The sequence below is a fragment of the Vanacampus margaritifer genome, chromosome 10 (assembly GCF_051991255.1).
Source record: "Vanacampus margaritifer isolate UIUO_Vmar chromosome 10, RoL_Vmar_1.0, whole genome shotgun sequence".
Taxonomy (NCBI): Eukaryota; Metazoa; Chordata; class Actinopteri; order Syngnathiformes; family Syngnathidae; genus Vanacampus; species Vanacampus margaritifer.
This window is the reverse complement of record NC_135441.1, coordinates 3,700,607-3,714,228: the sequence shown is the minus strand read 5'-3', so window position 1 is coordinate 3,714,228 and position 13,622 is coordinate 3,700,607. Positions and strand designations below refer to the sequence as shown.

The 13,622-nt window shown below is 38.8% G+C and overlaps 1 long non-coding RNA gene across 2 annotated transcripts; it reads right to left on the bottom strand.

Annotated features, from left to right (window-relative positions):
- Positions 1-3,197: 3,197 nt before the first annotated feature.
- LOC144059620 (uncharacterized) lies at positions 3,198-11,773 on the bottom strand. 2 transcript variants are annotated; one of them, XR_013295697.1, is made up of 3 exons: positions 11,353-11,773; positions 6,498-6,572; positions 3,198-6,262 (listed from the first exon to the last, which is right to left on the bottom strand). It is a non-coding gene; the product is annotated as an uncharacterized LOC144059620 (long non-coding RNA). The 2 variants fall into 2 exon arrangements; XR_013295696.1 differs by lacking the exon at positions 11,353-11,773 and having other exon boundaries at positions 6,498-11,182.
- Between the last annotated feature and the right edge of the window lie 1,849 nt (positions 11,774-13,622).

Below are 13,622 nucleotides of genomic sequence, written 5' to 3'. Positions count from 1 at the left end.
GCATCCAGTATGATTTTTCGGCCTTGACTCTTACACACAGAGATTGCCCCAGAGTCTCTGAATCTTTGGATGATGTTATGCACTGTAGATGATGATTACTTCAAACTTTTTGCAATTTTTCGCTGGTAAACACCTTTCTGATATTTCTCCACTATCTTTCTGCACAACATTGGAGGAATTGGTGATTCTCTACCCATCTTCGCTTCTGAGAGACACTGCCACTACAAGAAGCTCTTTTTATACTCCAATCAAGTTGCCAATGGACCTCATTAGTGGTAACTGGTCTTCCAGCTGTTTTTTTTAAAAGTGCAATTGACTTTTCCATCCTCTTATTGCTACCTGTCTCAACTTTTTTGAGATTTGTTAGCACCATGAAATTTACAATCAACATATTTTCCCCTTAAAATGACACATTATCTTAGTTTAAACTTTTGACCTGTCATCTATGTTCTATTCTAAACAAAATATTGAAATTTGGCACTTCCACATCATTGCATTCAGTTTTTATTCACAATTTGTATAGTGTCCCAGCTTTTTGGGAACTGGGTTTGTAGTTAACCCACTAGAAGAAAACATTAAAGAAAAAAAAACATGTACTGGTATTTCCTTTTAGCAGTAAGTGGCACTACAGCTTTGATGAAAAATAACTTCATAGATGTCTTCAGGCTTGGACTGTAATAAAATATGTGAAATTTTGAGAAGATAGGGTCATCTGTGTCATGTTACAGCAACTTTTATTGTCACAGGGAATTATCAGAATTTGTGGCACCGTAATCGCCACGCCCTTTTCAGAAAAGTCACAATATTTGGTCTGAGGCATGATCAACATCTTCAGGCTTTTCTGACAAATTTTCAACTGCATTCATATCCGACCTGGGTCACTTTCATATGTGGTCCTAGATCGGATACGTATCCGAAATTTTTGCAATGCGACCACAGTCTGAACGGCCAGGTTGCATATATCCGATCTCGACGTTATCAAAAGTACTCCGCGGCGTCTGCGTGGGCATCAAGCTTGATTTATGCTTGACGCATCACCGAGTTCCGCACGGCTCGGGAGACGGACGTGAATCGGCAAAGTTGTTTCGAGTAAACAGTTGTGACATTATATTTGACTTTAATTTAATCCCACTTGAAACATGAAGTATAAAGATGACATTTGTGGTGGTGATATTAGTAATTTAGCCACGCAGACGGCTCATTTATTATGCGCGGCAATGACATGACGTCATCGTTAGGGGGGAAAAAAAAGGAGAGGTGCCCATGAGATGAGCTCAAACAGGCTCGCCTCATTTTCACAAAATATTATTGCTATCTCTTCCTGCATCACTCTTCTGTAGATATGAGATGGTAAAAAATATGAGCCCAGACGACGGACTTATAAAAGTCAGTGACTCTGACACACTACACTGCACATTCCGTTTTTTTAATTTTTTTTATCTATTCACAAATGAAGCTTACAGAAAATTGAAATATACAAAAATGCTGGACCATACGTATTTGCTTCCGCGAACTCACCGTTGTGAGTGACGTATCTTCTTCTGCGCACGTGGGTCACTTTGGGGACGCATAACATTCACACAGCAGGCAGACTGGGGTCGCAATTAATAGGTTATATGAACGCTTACTCAAGAAAATCGGATTCACCAAAAAATCGGAATTGAGCATAAAGACCTGCAGTGTGAGCGTAGCCTTTATGTATAACCGAATATTATCATATTGATGTCTTCAGGTTGTGTAACTCATTCAAACCCCAAAATGTGTTAACACGTTTTTTAATACTTTGTCCTTCACTACCAAAAACATATTTACACTTTTTTTTTATAATGTAAGAGCATACAGAAAGCTTTGATGCAGCTTCTGCCATGAAGAGGAGGTGGCTTAAAGCAATAGTAGTTATAAAAATATAAAATATAAAAATAACGGCCAGCAGGTGGCAGCAGAGTATAAGATATTAGCCAGGGCCATGGTTGCAACAAGCTCTTTTTTGCCAGGAATGTGAATTTTGATGACACTTAGCTATATTTTAATGCTTTAATAATTGCTGCAAAACGGATACAGATACAAATATACTTTTTTTCCTGATGAAAGAAGATACTCTAATCATTCTTTTGGTAGGTTCCATGTTTTTATAGCAATAGAATATAATATTCTGTGGGCCTTGCAAAATCAGTTAAAGTGGACGTGTGTTAAATCCGCAGAGGTGGTGCTGGGGGTGGGTCCGCACAAGATGATGTCAAAGATTGAGCACCGCTCGTTTTCTCGGGTTGGAATTACTTATAGAGGGGTGAATGGAGGAAAACACCACTTTGGCGTTGTTTTGAGTGAGGAATTAGCATTTTAACATGGCTAAAAGCTCCAAAAAGTAGATTTTTCACATTATTGACCCCTTAAAGGAAGACAACTTTAATTTTATATGTATTGCTTGATTGGCAGTAAATAGTTAGTTTAGCTACGAAAAATGCGTAAGAGCTGAAAAATACACCTCTATATAGATTCATTTCACTTTTTTGGCAACATTTTCAACATCCACGTCCATGTTGGAACGCCCCCAAGTGGTGACGTCCATGTTGGAACGCCCCCAAGTGGTGACGTAAACAAGTGTGTATACTCGCCTGGCAAATAGTAGTTCAAGCAGAAATAAGGACGAGCAGGACACAAGCATAAGCAGAAATAAGGACGAGCAGGACACAAACATCAGCTATGCCTTACTGTATTGCAAAATTTTGCAAGGTTTTGTCAAGGAGTAACCCACGAGGTGCACACTGGCATGTTATCCCGAAAAAAGGTTACTTGCATAGGCAATGGCTTGCCAAGTGCTGTCGACCTCCCGGCAAGGACAAGCAGGCTCGTGTGTGCGAACATTTCAGGCGTGAGGACTTCGAAAATATTTTACAATTTGAGATGGGGTTCACCACGCGCCTCACATTAAAGCCCAACGCAGTGCCGAGTGTCTTTAAAGAACCAGTAGTGGGAATTGATCCAGTCGATGGGGGATCTCTGGCGGCTACTTCTGCTAGCAACACAGAGCCTTCACTCTCACCAACAGCCGGCACAAATCGACGTCTAGTGGCTGCCACTGCAAGATCTTGGAGAAGAGAGGCCAAATTAAAGAGAAAGGTAGTGAAGGATGAGGAATTCTTACCATTCGCGTGTTCATGCCATTGATTAATAAAACATACAATGAGATCAGTGAATTCAGGCATTTTCTTGTAGATTTATTCACGAATTCGTGGACAGGAGAATATGAGCCTACTCGCTCCATATTGTCTCTCAAACTGTGAAGCCCCCACCCCCATCTGTGGGTAATATTCCTTTGTCCTACAAAGTTCCTCCCATAGTCACATGATGTCATACCATGCCCTTCCTCTCTTTGTCCCAAGATGGAAAAACACAAGTATAATATAAGAGTTGAGTCGTTTTCAGAGGAGACTTCCTGGCTAGTTGTAAAGCACAAAGGGACTAATTAACACATTCGCCTCCCCCATCCTTGAAAAAGCCCAACACACAAGATAAACATTAAAAAACACTTCAGAGAGAAAGTCCAGCGCGGATCTTGATCGTCGCAAATGACTGTTGCAACCTAAAGCAATGTTTGTGTGTGGAGTTTAGAAATAAGTGTAGCAGGAGAGGGGGTAGTTTAGCAGTCATATGGCATTAAAGAACAATTTGATTCATTAAAAAATGTCAGTGGAATAAGCATATCATATATGATACATAACACGATGTGTTGTGGTTATATTCAACAAAAAGTGTCACGATACAATAGCAGATGTGTCCGTGCCTCGAAGCCATCTCGTGATGAAGGTCTTTGTTGAATGATCAGTTTTGTTTTAGAACCCTGGTCAACTGCCAGAGATCTAAAGATTGGACACCGGGATTATCTTCCCAGAATGCGACTCATTTGTGGAATAGTGCCTCGAAAAAGCACTTGACATCAATCTCCTCGAACAGCATCCTCCTCGAACAGACAGCCGGGCATCTGGGTCTGCAGCTTGTTTTCCCCAGGTCGGGGGTCAGGTGATGTGATTGATGAGCCTGGGAAGGATCCGACGGGCCGTTGTGGACCATTTGTGGGTGATGTGGAGTGATGTCCTCCTCCCTTTACGAGCAGTAAACCAGATCGACCTCTCCTTCACCAATCTGTATGCAAAACATTTTCATTTAGTCACTTATAACATACATATTCTCCATTCTTTACTTTGGAAAGAGCACCTGGTAGTTTTTGTTAGTTGGGAGTTAGTAAAAGTTAATTGTTTAAGTTGTAGGACTTGAAACGTGCTGTTGGACCCGGGAAAAGTTCTGTTTATTGTGACATTCAAACATAATCAGTTTAATGACATTTGCACATTCATTAATACAACAATGAAAATCTTGTAGCCAATTAAAACTTTAAACCAATTAATATTTCTATTTTTTTTCTTACTCTGTCTTTGGGATTAGGGATAATATACTAAATCAAATATGTTTTAATCCCAATGCCTTTTCTATATCTTATAAAGTTTTGTTTTTGAAATGGGTTCTATTGTCTGATCCAATATTCCTAGGAAACCCTTATGATGGTATATAATGATTAATCAAATATTTTACCATGATATTTACTGTTGTAGATTTAGCATGAATGTGCTTTTATTCATACATTAAAAGAACCAGCAAATGTCTGTATTTTTGACGCTGTTTTTTATTATATCAGTGTAAACCATATAAATAAACAACATCATCACGGCCGGCCGGACACGTGAACACTCTGAGGAGCGATTGTTAACCTTAATTCCGCCATAAGTGTCGTCTTTGCCGAAACTTACTTGTCCTCCAAGTCAAACTCCGATCACCTCAATTCTCCTCCTGTGAATTCATTCATTCTCACACCAGACTGTGGAATTATCACATTCAGACTCACTTATAGTTCTACATTTATTTAATTCAACATGAACTGTTTGTGTGCAAACCTTCCTTTGTGACGATACACACAGACTGACCAGTCACCTCCCCCATCTGATAAAGATCAAGTTTGATCTTTACAGACACATATGTGAAAGCTGTAGCAGTGAACAGATGCTGCTTCAAAGAGGAAAAAAACAGAGACATTGTGTCCTGTAGACAAGAAGTCTCAAATTGGGGCAATTTAGCCAACACCAAAAACCACAGGAGGGCAGATCCGGCTGAGCTACAGTAAGTCATAAAAGACAAAAGCCTTTGAGGCAGGCGTTTGTGATGCAAATTAGAGCCTAGCCAAGACAACACAAAGTGAGAGAAAAAAACGCAAGCAGATGTAAATTGAGATACTGCAGCGGAGGACTTTTAGAGTCAGGAAAAGAAGAGAAATAGAGTTAAGACAACCTCATTAACCTATTGCAGGTTACAAATCTTCCAAATATCTGCCACCTCAACTAGTAAAAGATCAGAGGTAAAACAAGACAAAATTCCTACTTTAAACAAACCAAAAAGTATTCTTAAAATGCTAATTAACCCCACCTCTTCTCCAGAGTAGTGGGGGCTTGTAAAACACAGCAGGGAACATTGCAGAGAGCAACCCCCGTGGGATCCATTAGATCACAGTTCTGTGAGCTTAATCAAAAATTAACCAGCAAATTCGACGTAGGTGTTCCACATCTATGAGTCCCAATCCAGAAGCTGGAACTTAAAAAGAAAAATGGGCAAAATTTAGAAGACCAAATCCAACAAGCATCAAATAACGGAAATAGAGTAATTAAGATTGAAATTTTTTCACAAATCACATATTCACATATGTCATTTTCAATTTCCGAAACTGCGTTGCTATAGATCACATCTCCTGTTCTGACACAGTGCAAATGTACACAATCGGACCAAAATACGACCTGAGGGGCAAAACTCAGATGATCAGAGAGCTTTGAGTCAACAACTGGAGTCAATATCCATTCCTGTCCAGCAGATGGCAGCAGCTGCGCAGGGCAAAGTTCAAAGCGGGCCTGGGTCATTGGAAATCCCCTGACAGTTCATCAAGACGGCTGTGATGAACCCTATATGTCTGCTCAAAAAGTTTGATGGACATTATGCTTAAACACTGCATAAGAATCATTGAACAGTCACAGGGCGAGCAGATATACAGTGTACTTCCTTGTTGCAGCAAGTCCCCCATTCCTCGTAGCCACGTGTAGTTTGCCGGCCACTCATCACACCAAGCAGATGCAGTAGATAACTGTCCATATTCGTGGACCTCAGCCCAATCCAGCACGTTGTCGTGTCACCCAAGAAAAACACCTCTGGCCAATGATTGAACCTGCTTGACACATTATACACTCGTAATAGACAGAGGGAGATGAGATCGTAGCAAGAGAGCACTATCTGCTTATTGTATTTCATTTTTTATTTTTATTTATTTATTTATTTTGTAGTTATTTAAATTTGTTCACTACACTATAGCAAATAGTATTACTATATTTACGCATATGTCTACCATAGACTTCTTCTTCATTACATGTTACCTCAAATTATGCTTAAAATGTGACAACTACCAGTCAGCGCCCACATGGGGTCCAGAGCCTCAGGAATGCCCCTCAAAATGGCCGACACCAAATTCTGGAATGGAACTCAGAGAGAGAACAAAGGTTAAATCATTTTCACGCCTACGACTGAGTTACCAGAGAGGCAGAGGGAAAAATAAAAAATGAAAATTCTTTATCAAAAAAACAATTATTACTCCATATTCAACTATAAAAAGCAGACCTAATCATATAAAATAATATGGATAGTGGCCTGTAGATAACATCTAGACCTCCATATCCGTCCGCTCATCAGGAATCCAACTGGCACCAACAGATTAGCATCAGAAGGCCCTGCTACGCACACACACAAGATTACAACCAGGTGTTGCTTGTCACAAAAGATTAAAAGTCCTTCAGTAGGCATGTTTGAGGGGAAAAAAAGTTCTTATACTGCACGGACTAAGTTTGATTTCATAATTAATTTGAGTGTGAACATCATCAGGTGCAAGGGGGACCGGGACGTTATGTTTTATTAGTTCGTAAGTTGTTTATACTTCACAAACTCGCCATGTTCATAATCTTATTTTAAGAAAAAACGTATAGGATGTATATTGTGTCATTATTATCTGCGTGTGCGACAAACATTTGTGTTCTCTCCCGCTTTTCTTGCTGCGGTGCACTCTATTAGTAATATTTCGTCCGGATACAAACCATTGATAAACAGCCCAGGTAACAGTGTCCTGCATTGCCTCACAAAATTCATTCTGTTATACATAAATACACACGGTAAATACACAGCCTTCATTCACGTAAACTTTTGTTTACATCATCGTGATGTCACAACCCACAAATCTGTGTGCCCTCACAGATTAACGACTCTGATACAGAATCTGATTCAGATCTCAGTGATGAAGATGATTTATTCGTTTGGAAGGACTTCGTACAAGACAATGTTGCAGATCGGATTAAATATAGTTTCTGAAGGTCCTCTCTTGGAACTTTTCAAAACCTGTAGAATTAAAGGTTGCTCATCTGAAGTTGTGGAATTGCAGAGACACATCTCTGGATACAGAGTGATTGTGAACACCCAAAAAATTATTGGTCTTCACAACCATTGCTAAACAAGATGGATGCTGGAAATTTACTATTTTCAGCAGCAATCATCTATTCTGGAAACACCTACACAACAATGTTTGATATCGCTGACCATCTTAATATGCCGATTATTAGTGAGACTAGGTTCTATAGCTTGCAGAAAAAAATATTTATTCCCTGTGGTGAATGAGACATGGCTGTCCATGCTGCCTTGCTGGATGGCTTGAGTGGTGAACAGAAAATAATGTTGTGTGGAGATGGTCGGTGCGACAGCCGAGGATATTGTGCAAAATAAGGGACGTACACTCTCATGGAAGGTGAATTTGGTTTTGTTGTGATCTTTCACATTGCCAATGTTGCAGATCCTACGGTGAAGAATTCCAATGCCATGGAACCAATTAGACCAATTGGTCTGACTACACTAAAAGAGGAAAACATCAGCATCAGAATTTTCACTGGCGTGCACAGGTAGACCCTAGTGGTTCTCACACCCTTGCCCCTCTGCCCTCTCACAAAAAAGTGCCCTTTGGAAAGTTTGTGTTTTTGTTTTCTTTTTTTTGTTTTAAATAAACACTTTACTGAGGACAAGTCAATATTTTTTTGCAATCTTTTAGAAAAGCTGCATGATTAATCACGTGTGGAAAAAAAAAACAATCTAAACCCGACCTAGCTCTCTTGCTTGCTCGCTCGCTTCCTTTGTCACGTGAACGCTAATTACCCACAGTCGCAGTGTGAGACAGACACACACACGCATCTCCTTCCCCTGCTGCTCCACCCCAGCCAGGTAACTGTGTTGTGAATCCAGTAAAATTGTATTGTTTGCCCTCTATTGCCTACCTATAATCATTTTGTTGTGAAGTAGCATGTCTCATACAGTTCTGTACAACAACAACAACTGAGCATAAATTAGCTATTAGCCACACTAGTTTAAAATGCTCTATGCTAATTCAATAATAGATAACGTGGTAACCACCACACAGTAAGACTAATGACAGTGAAAGGAAGCTCTCTGTGATCCGTTCATTGAAAAGCATTGGATTTTGGATCATTGTAATTTTATTTGTGGGGATTATTTTGACTTCAAAATGTGATGAACTGTTGTTTGTGTCTGGTTTGTATTATGCTAGTAGCCACAGGCAAAAACAATCCAATACTTCATTGGTGATCGAAGCATTTGCATTGAGTTGCATTGTGGAAATATCAGAAATGCCCTGATGTTTGAAATTGTCAATTGCCTGTGAAAAATACCCTTTTGCCTTCTTGTAATGACAACAGTCAGTCTTATACGTTCTTATGCCATTGGTCTGTTTGGTTACAATTAGTAAAAATGTATTTAGTAATTGTAGCATAATGCCTAGAAAGGAGAGGCTGAAAAGGGTAAAAGAAGAGGAACTACAGCAAGCAGTCAAGTCACTATGCTCTCTTGGATGAAATCAAAGACACATGAAGATAAAAGGTCAGACTCGGAGGACAGAGAGAGTCATGGTAACTAAAGTATATCACCTTTTAAAGATCCCATTTTAATATTGATTTGCTCCTTAAGGTTAATTGTATTGAACAATCTTTTTTTTAAGTAGTTTTTACTAAATCAGCAGACATGAAGCTATTATTAGCTAAATTATTAGCTATTATTTAGTACAAACCATACCTGTAAGTTACTTCGAGGCTACAAGTCTTGCAGTCATGTTGACCTAATAGGCTGTTATTGAAACTAGCTTGTGGGGTGTTATTGATTATTAATATGTGTGTGTAATATTTATTTAAAAACTTCTATTGACATTTCTGAACATCCGGGCATTTCTGATATGTCTCCAATGCAACACAATGCAAATGCTTCCTGTATACGGTGAAAACAAATGGTAGATTGTAATGCTTTTTCCTGTGACTATCATACAAACGACATCTCATCACATTTTGAAATCAAAATAATCCTCACAAATCAAATTATAACAATCCAAAATACAACACTTTTCAATGAGCAAATAGATTTTGTTCACCAAATTGACGGCCATCTTGACTTGTGAGGTCATCTCGGTATTGTCAGTAAGGTATATTCCTTGTGCACAAAAGTGCCCTTTTCCCCCCCCCGGAGCATTTGCCCCCCAAAATATCTGTGTACGCCACTGGGAATCTTGGTAACCGACCGTCACTTCAGTATTGCTAAGATCATGAGGACTGAATACAGTGAAGTAATCCATTAGTATGATGTATGGCATCTTGCAAAAGGTGTCATACAAAAACTGTGTTTCAAAGCAAAAAATGAATAACAGGACTTAAGATTATAGATCCAGTTAATCAGCAATCATCTGTGGTGGTGTTCAATGACTTGCGAAGATGATGCCAAACTGCTGCTGGAGAGATGGAGCTCAATTGTGTATCACACGGCAAATATCCACTTGTGGCATGACAAAAAAAAAAAATCCATGCCTGTGAGCACGCTCCACTCTCCAACGATGACAAACGATTAAAAGGCTTGGTTAGTTGTCGGTTCTCCAGCACATGAAGCTCTAAAGAAGGTAGTGCTCGACCCACGACTGACCTCAAACGTGACAAAGTACTGACATACTGGTAAATTGAAGTTTACCATAGTCTCATTACCAAGTATGCTCCATAGAGGCAGCATTTCAGGTATGAAGGAATGGTCTGTCGGACACAGTTGGCAGCAATAGACCATAATTATCATGTTGGGCGGCGGCAAGCCATCACAACAAAAACTGGGCTGCCACGATATAACATAGTTTATCCGAAGTCCCTGAGCCACAACTGAAAGTGGGTTGCCAAAATCATCAAAGAGGAGAAGTACTTGTGATTGAAGTATCGTGGAGATTTGATGAGAGATTTGGTGCTGATGAAAATGCTCTCATTGCAGAAGAAGCGTGCTAAACTTCCCAATGTGAACCACAACATTGCTCCAGTCACAAGGCCAAAGAAGGATGAAGTTATCAAACTGGCACACTTGAACACCAGATTTATATGTAAAAAAAGAACAATGAGAGTGTTAGCCATGTAAATCTGAAATAGTGTTTTCAGTAAGCATTGATTACCCAGATCTCCAAATATGTGTTTTCTGTTCTACAATCTATATTTGCATATTCTTTGAATTTGTCCCACAAGTAACTTTTGCCTTCACATTTCAAAATGTGTCATGTCAAGTTCAATGATCAATTTTATGTTCTACTATTCATTTGACTTTAAAATGACATTGTTTGAACTTATTTCACCATTGAACGTGTATTTTACTGAACTTATTTTACCAGTGTAAGTGTATTTTACAATTTTAAATTTTTTTAATCAAATCTGTACGGTATGCATTTACTTCTGTTGAGTGTGTATTCACAAAAAAATATTGCAGATTGTTTACAGATTGTGATGTGCTACAATTTAGACCGGGAAGACATCATCATCTTCCACATCCACAGTGTATTTTACAATTTTTTTTTTTTTTTCAAATCTGTACGGTATGCATTTACTTCTGTTGAGTGTGTATTCACCAAAAAATATTGCAGATTGTTTACAGATTGTGATGTGCTACAATTTAGACCGGGAAGACATCATCATCTTCCACATCCACAGCCTCTCTGAATCCCACATACTGGTTGTCATCGCTGGGGTAGTTCCTCCTACTAACAGCCACTGCATCTGCTGGTAAGCCTACCAAGTAAATTGCAGATATGCTGCTAATCGATATATGTTCTGCAAGTAAAATAAATTATCTATCTATCTATCTACTGTATATTGCGAAAGTTGATAAAAATATACATGTTTTGCATTGTTCGGGCTGTGTATTTACCTGTTGGATATTGGCTCATCCAGACTTTTCTTCTTCGCATCTTTCATTCCAACCAAAGCTATCCTGGGAATGTCTTTATTTAGTATGCCCGTTTTCAATGTCGGATGTTCCAGGATGCAGTCCGCAAGGAACCGATCCTCGAGTTCTTTCATTTCCAGACAACACATATTCATTAGCGGATTGTCCATTCCCGTGCAGCTCCCGCACGAGCACCCTTCACCCACCACCTGATTCACTCGTTCGTTAGTTTATTTTGTGCCCGAAAAGACCATCTGGCGTCACAACGTTTACATCCAAGGTAGAATGTCATTCGGTAGGGTTATTTTGTCGTGTTGGCTCGAAGCTATAGGGCTTAATCCTTCCGGGTTTGACGCAAAAAGAAGCACTCCAGTCAGTGTAGCTGCGTTTCATAGTGCTTCCATTGTCCAGCGTTTACACACTAGCGACGTTTACATCCGGTTTATCCAGTGACATGTACGACAAACATGGCGGCATGCTAGATTCCTTTTAACATAATTTTTAAAGTTATTAAATGTACATAAAATTATTATTATTATGTTATCAAATTAATTATAGACAAATTACTAACTTTTTTTCTGCTGAAAATGGCAAAATAAATAAAGTATCCCTTTAAGGGGTACAATATTTTTACCCATCAGGGTACTGCCCCAGTGACAAGCCACTGGACCCTAAAAGGTACAAATTTAGCGGGGGGTTTTCTGACAGTGGTGACAAACTCAGTAATTTCTGTAAAACTCTAAGCAGGCCTGCACAGCTTTGCTTTGCTTTGCTTATAGCAAAGCAGAATAATCACTGAATTTGATATGATGGCACCATATGATTCCAAGTCGATCATAAAATGATGTGTTTGGGTTGTGGCCTTTCAGCACCCTTTTCAAAGAAGCCAGTTGAGGCTGCAGCAGTGGAGCTTTAGCTTGCAGACACATTTAGAGCCAGCCAGATGATGTCTGAAGAGAAAGTAAGCCTCCTCAACTTCATCAAAATTGATTTTGTCACTGATATATTTAAATGCATGTACGGTAAGCACAGTCGATATTGTTCACTTACAGAAAACGGAGCAAACAAAATAACAGTTAAAATATTTTACGACATACGACATTTTTCCTATGGACTATATTATTTTTAGTGGTTTGATTCTATTTCTAATATTACACAGAAAGACATACTGAACGATATAGGCTGACAGAAAATCACACACAAGTGGTGGGAGACAAATACTGCCCTCTTTAGAAGATCAATGCTACAGAGGAGTTCCCGGATTGTATGCTGGGAATCAAATTTCCTTTTCAGTACCAATCAATAGACAGCAGCTTGTGGCTCTGCTTGACATGGCCATCAGATGGTACGTTATCTATTTTAGTATCTTAATAATTATGATGTGTGTTAATTTTAAGAAAATATGTAATTTAAAGCACAAACATTTTAAAAGAGCATAACAGTGATTTATTTTATTATGTATGCACATAATAATCATAAGAAGCGCAATTCTCATTTAGTATGTTTCAGAATTGATTTTAAATGCCCCAAAATCGATTTTACTTCAATTATTTTATACTGTCTTGCCCTTGTTTGCGTGTGCCTTTATTGGGAGTGCTGCTCATGTTTTACACGATTTGGCCACTTAGGGGCAGTGTGATTCCACACGTATGGATACATTGTTAAGTTTTAGCCAAATTAGAGAGTAGAAGGAAAAAGTCACGATCAAGTTATTCCAATATTTTTTATTTTTTTTGCAGCACATGAAGAGCATATGTCGGTGAGTAATGTTAAGATGCTTCGCTGTATACCTTTCCTAAGCATTTTGTATGAATAGCCGTTCTTTTGAGTGACAAAAGTGCCATGAGTAGCGCGCTAATTAGCATTAGCGAGTCAGACTGAAGTAGATCATGACGATTCTTTGCACATCTAAATAAATATTAAAATAAATTGAAGCAGAAATCGTTGTCACTAAAATCGTTCTGAATCGAAAATCAATTCTGAATCGAGTCACAGACCCAAAAATCGGAATCGTATCAAATTATGAGACAAAAATTTCCACGTCTAATGTACATAGTTAAAATCATTAACAGGCTTATACTATTAGCAGCAACATGAAATGTGTTCAGAATGGTGCACAGTTTCTCTCCAAACAGACTGACGGAAAAGAGACCTTAAATATTGGGAAACACACTGAAAAACACAGGATAGAGTCAGGATAAAATGATTTTGAAATCAAATTATTTCTACTCCAGTGCACTAAGAAAAATAAA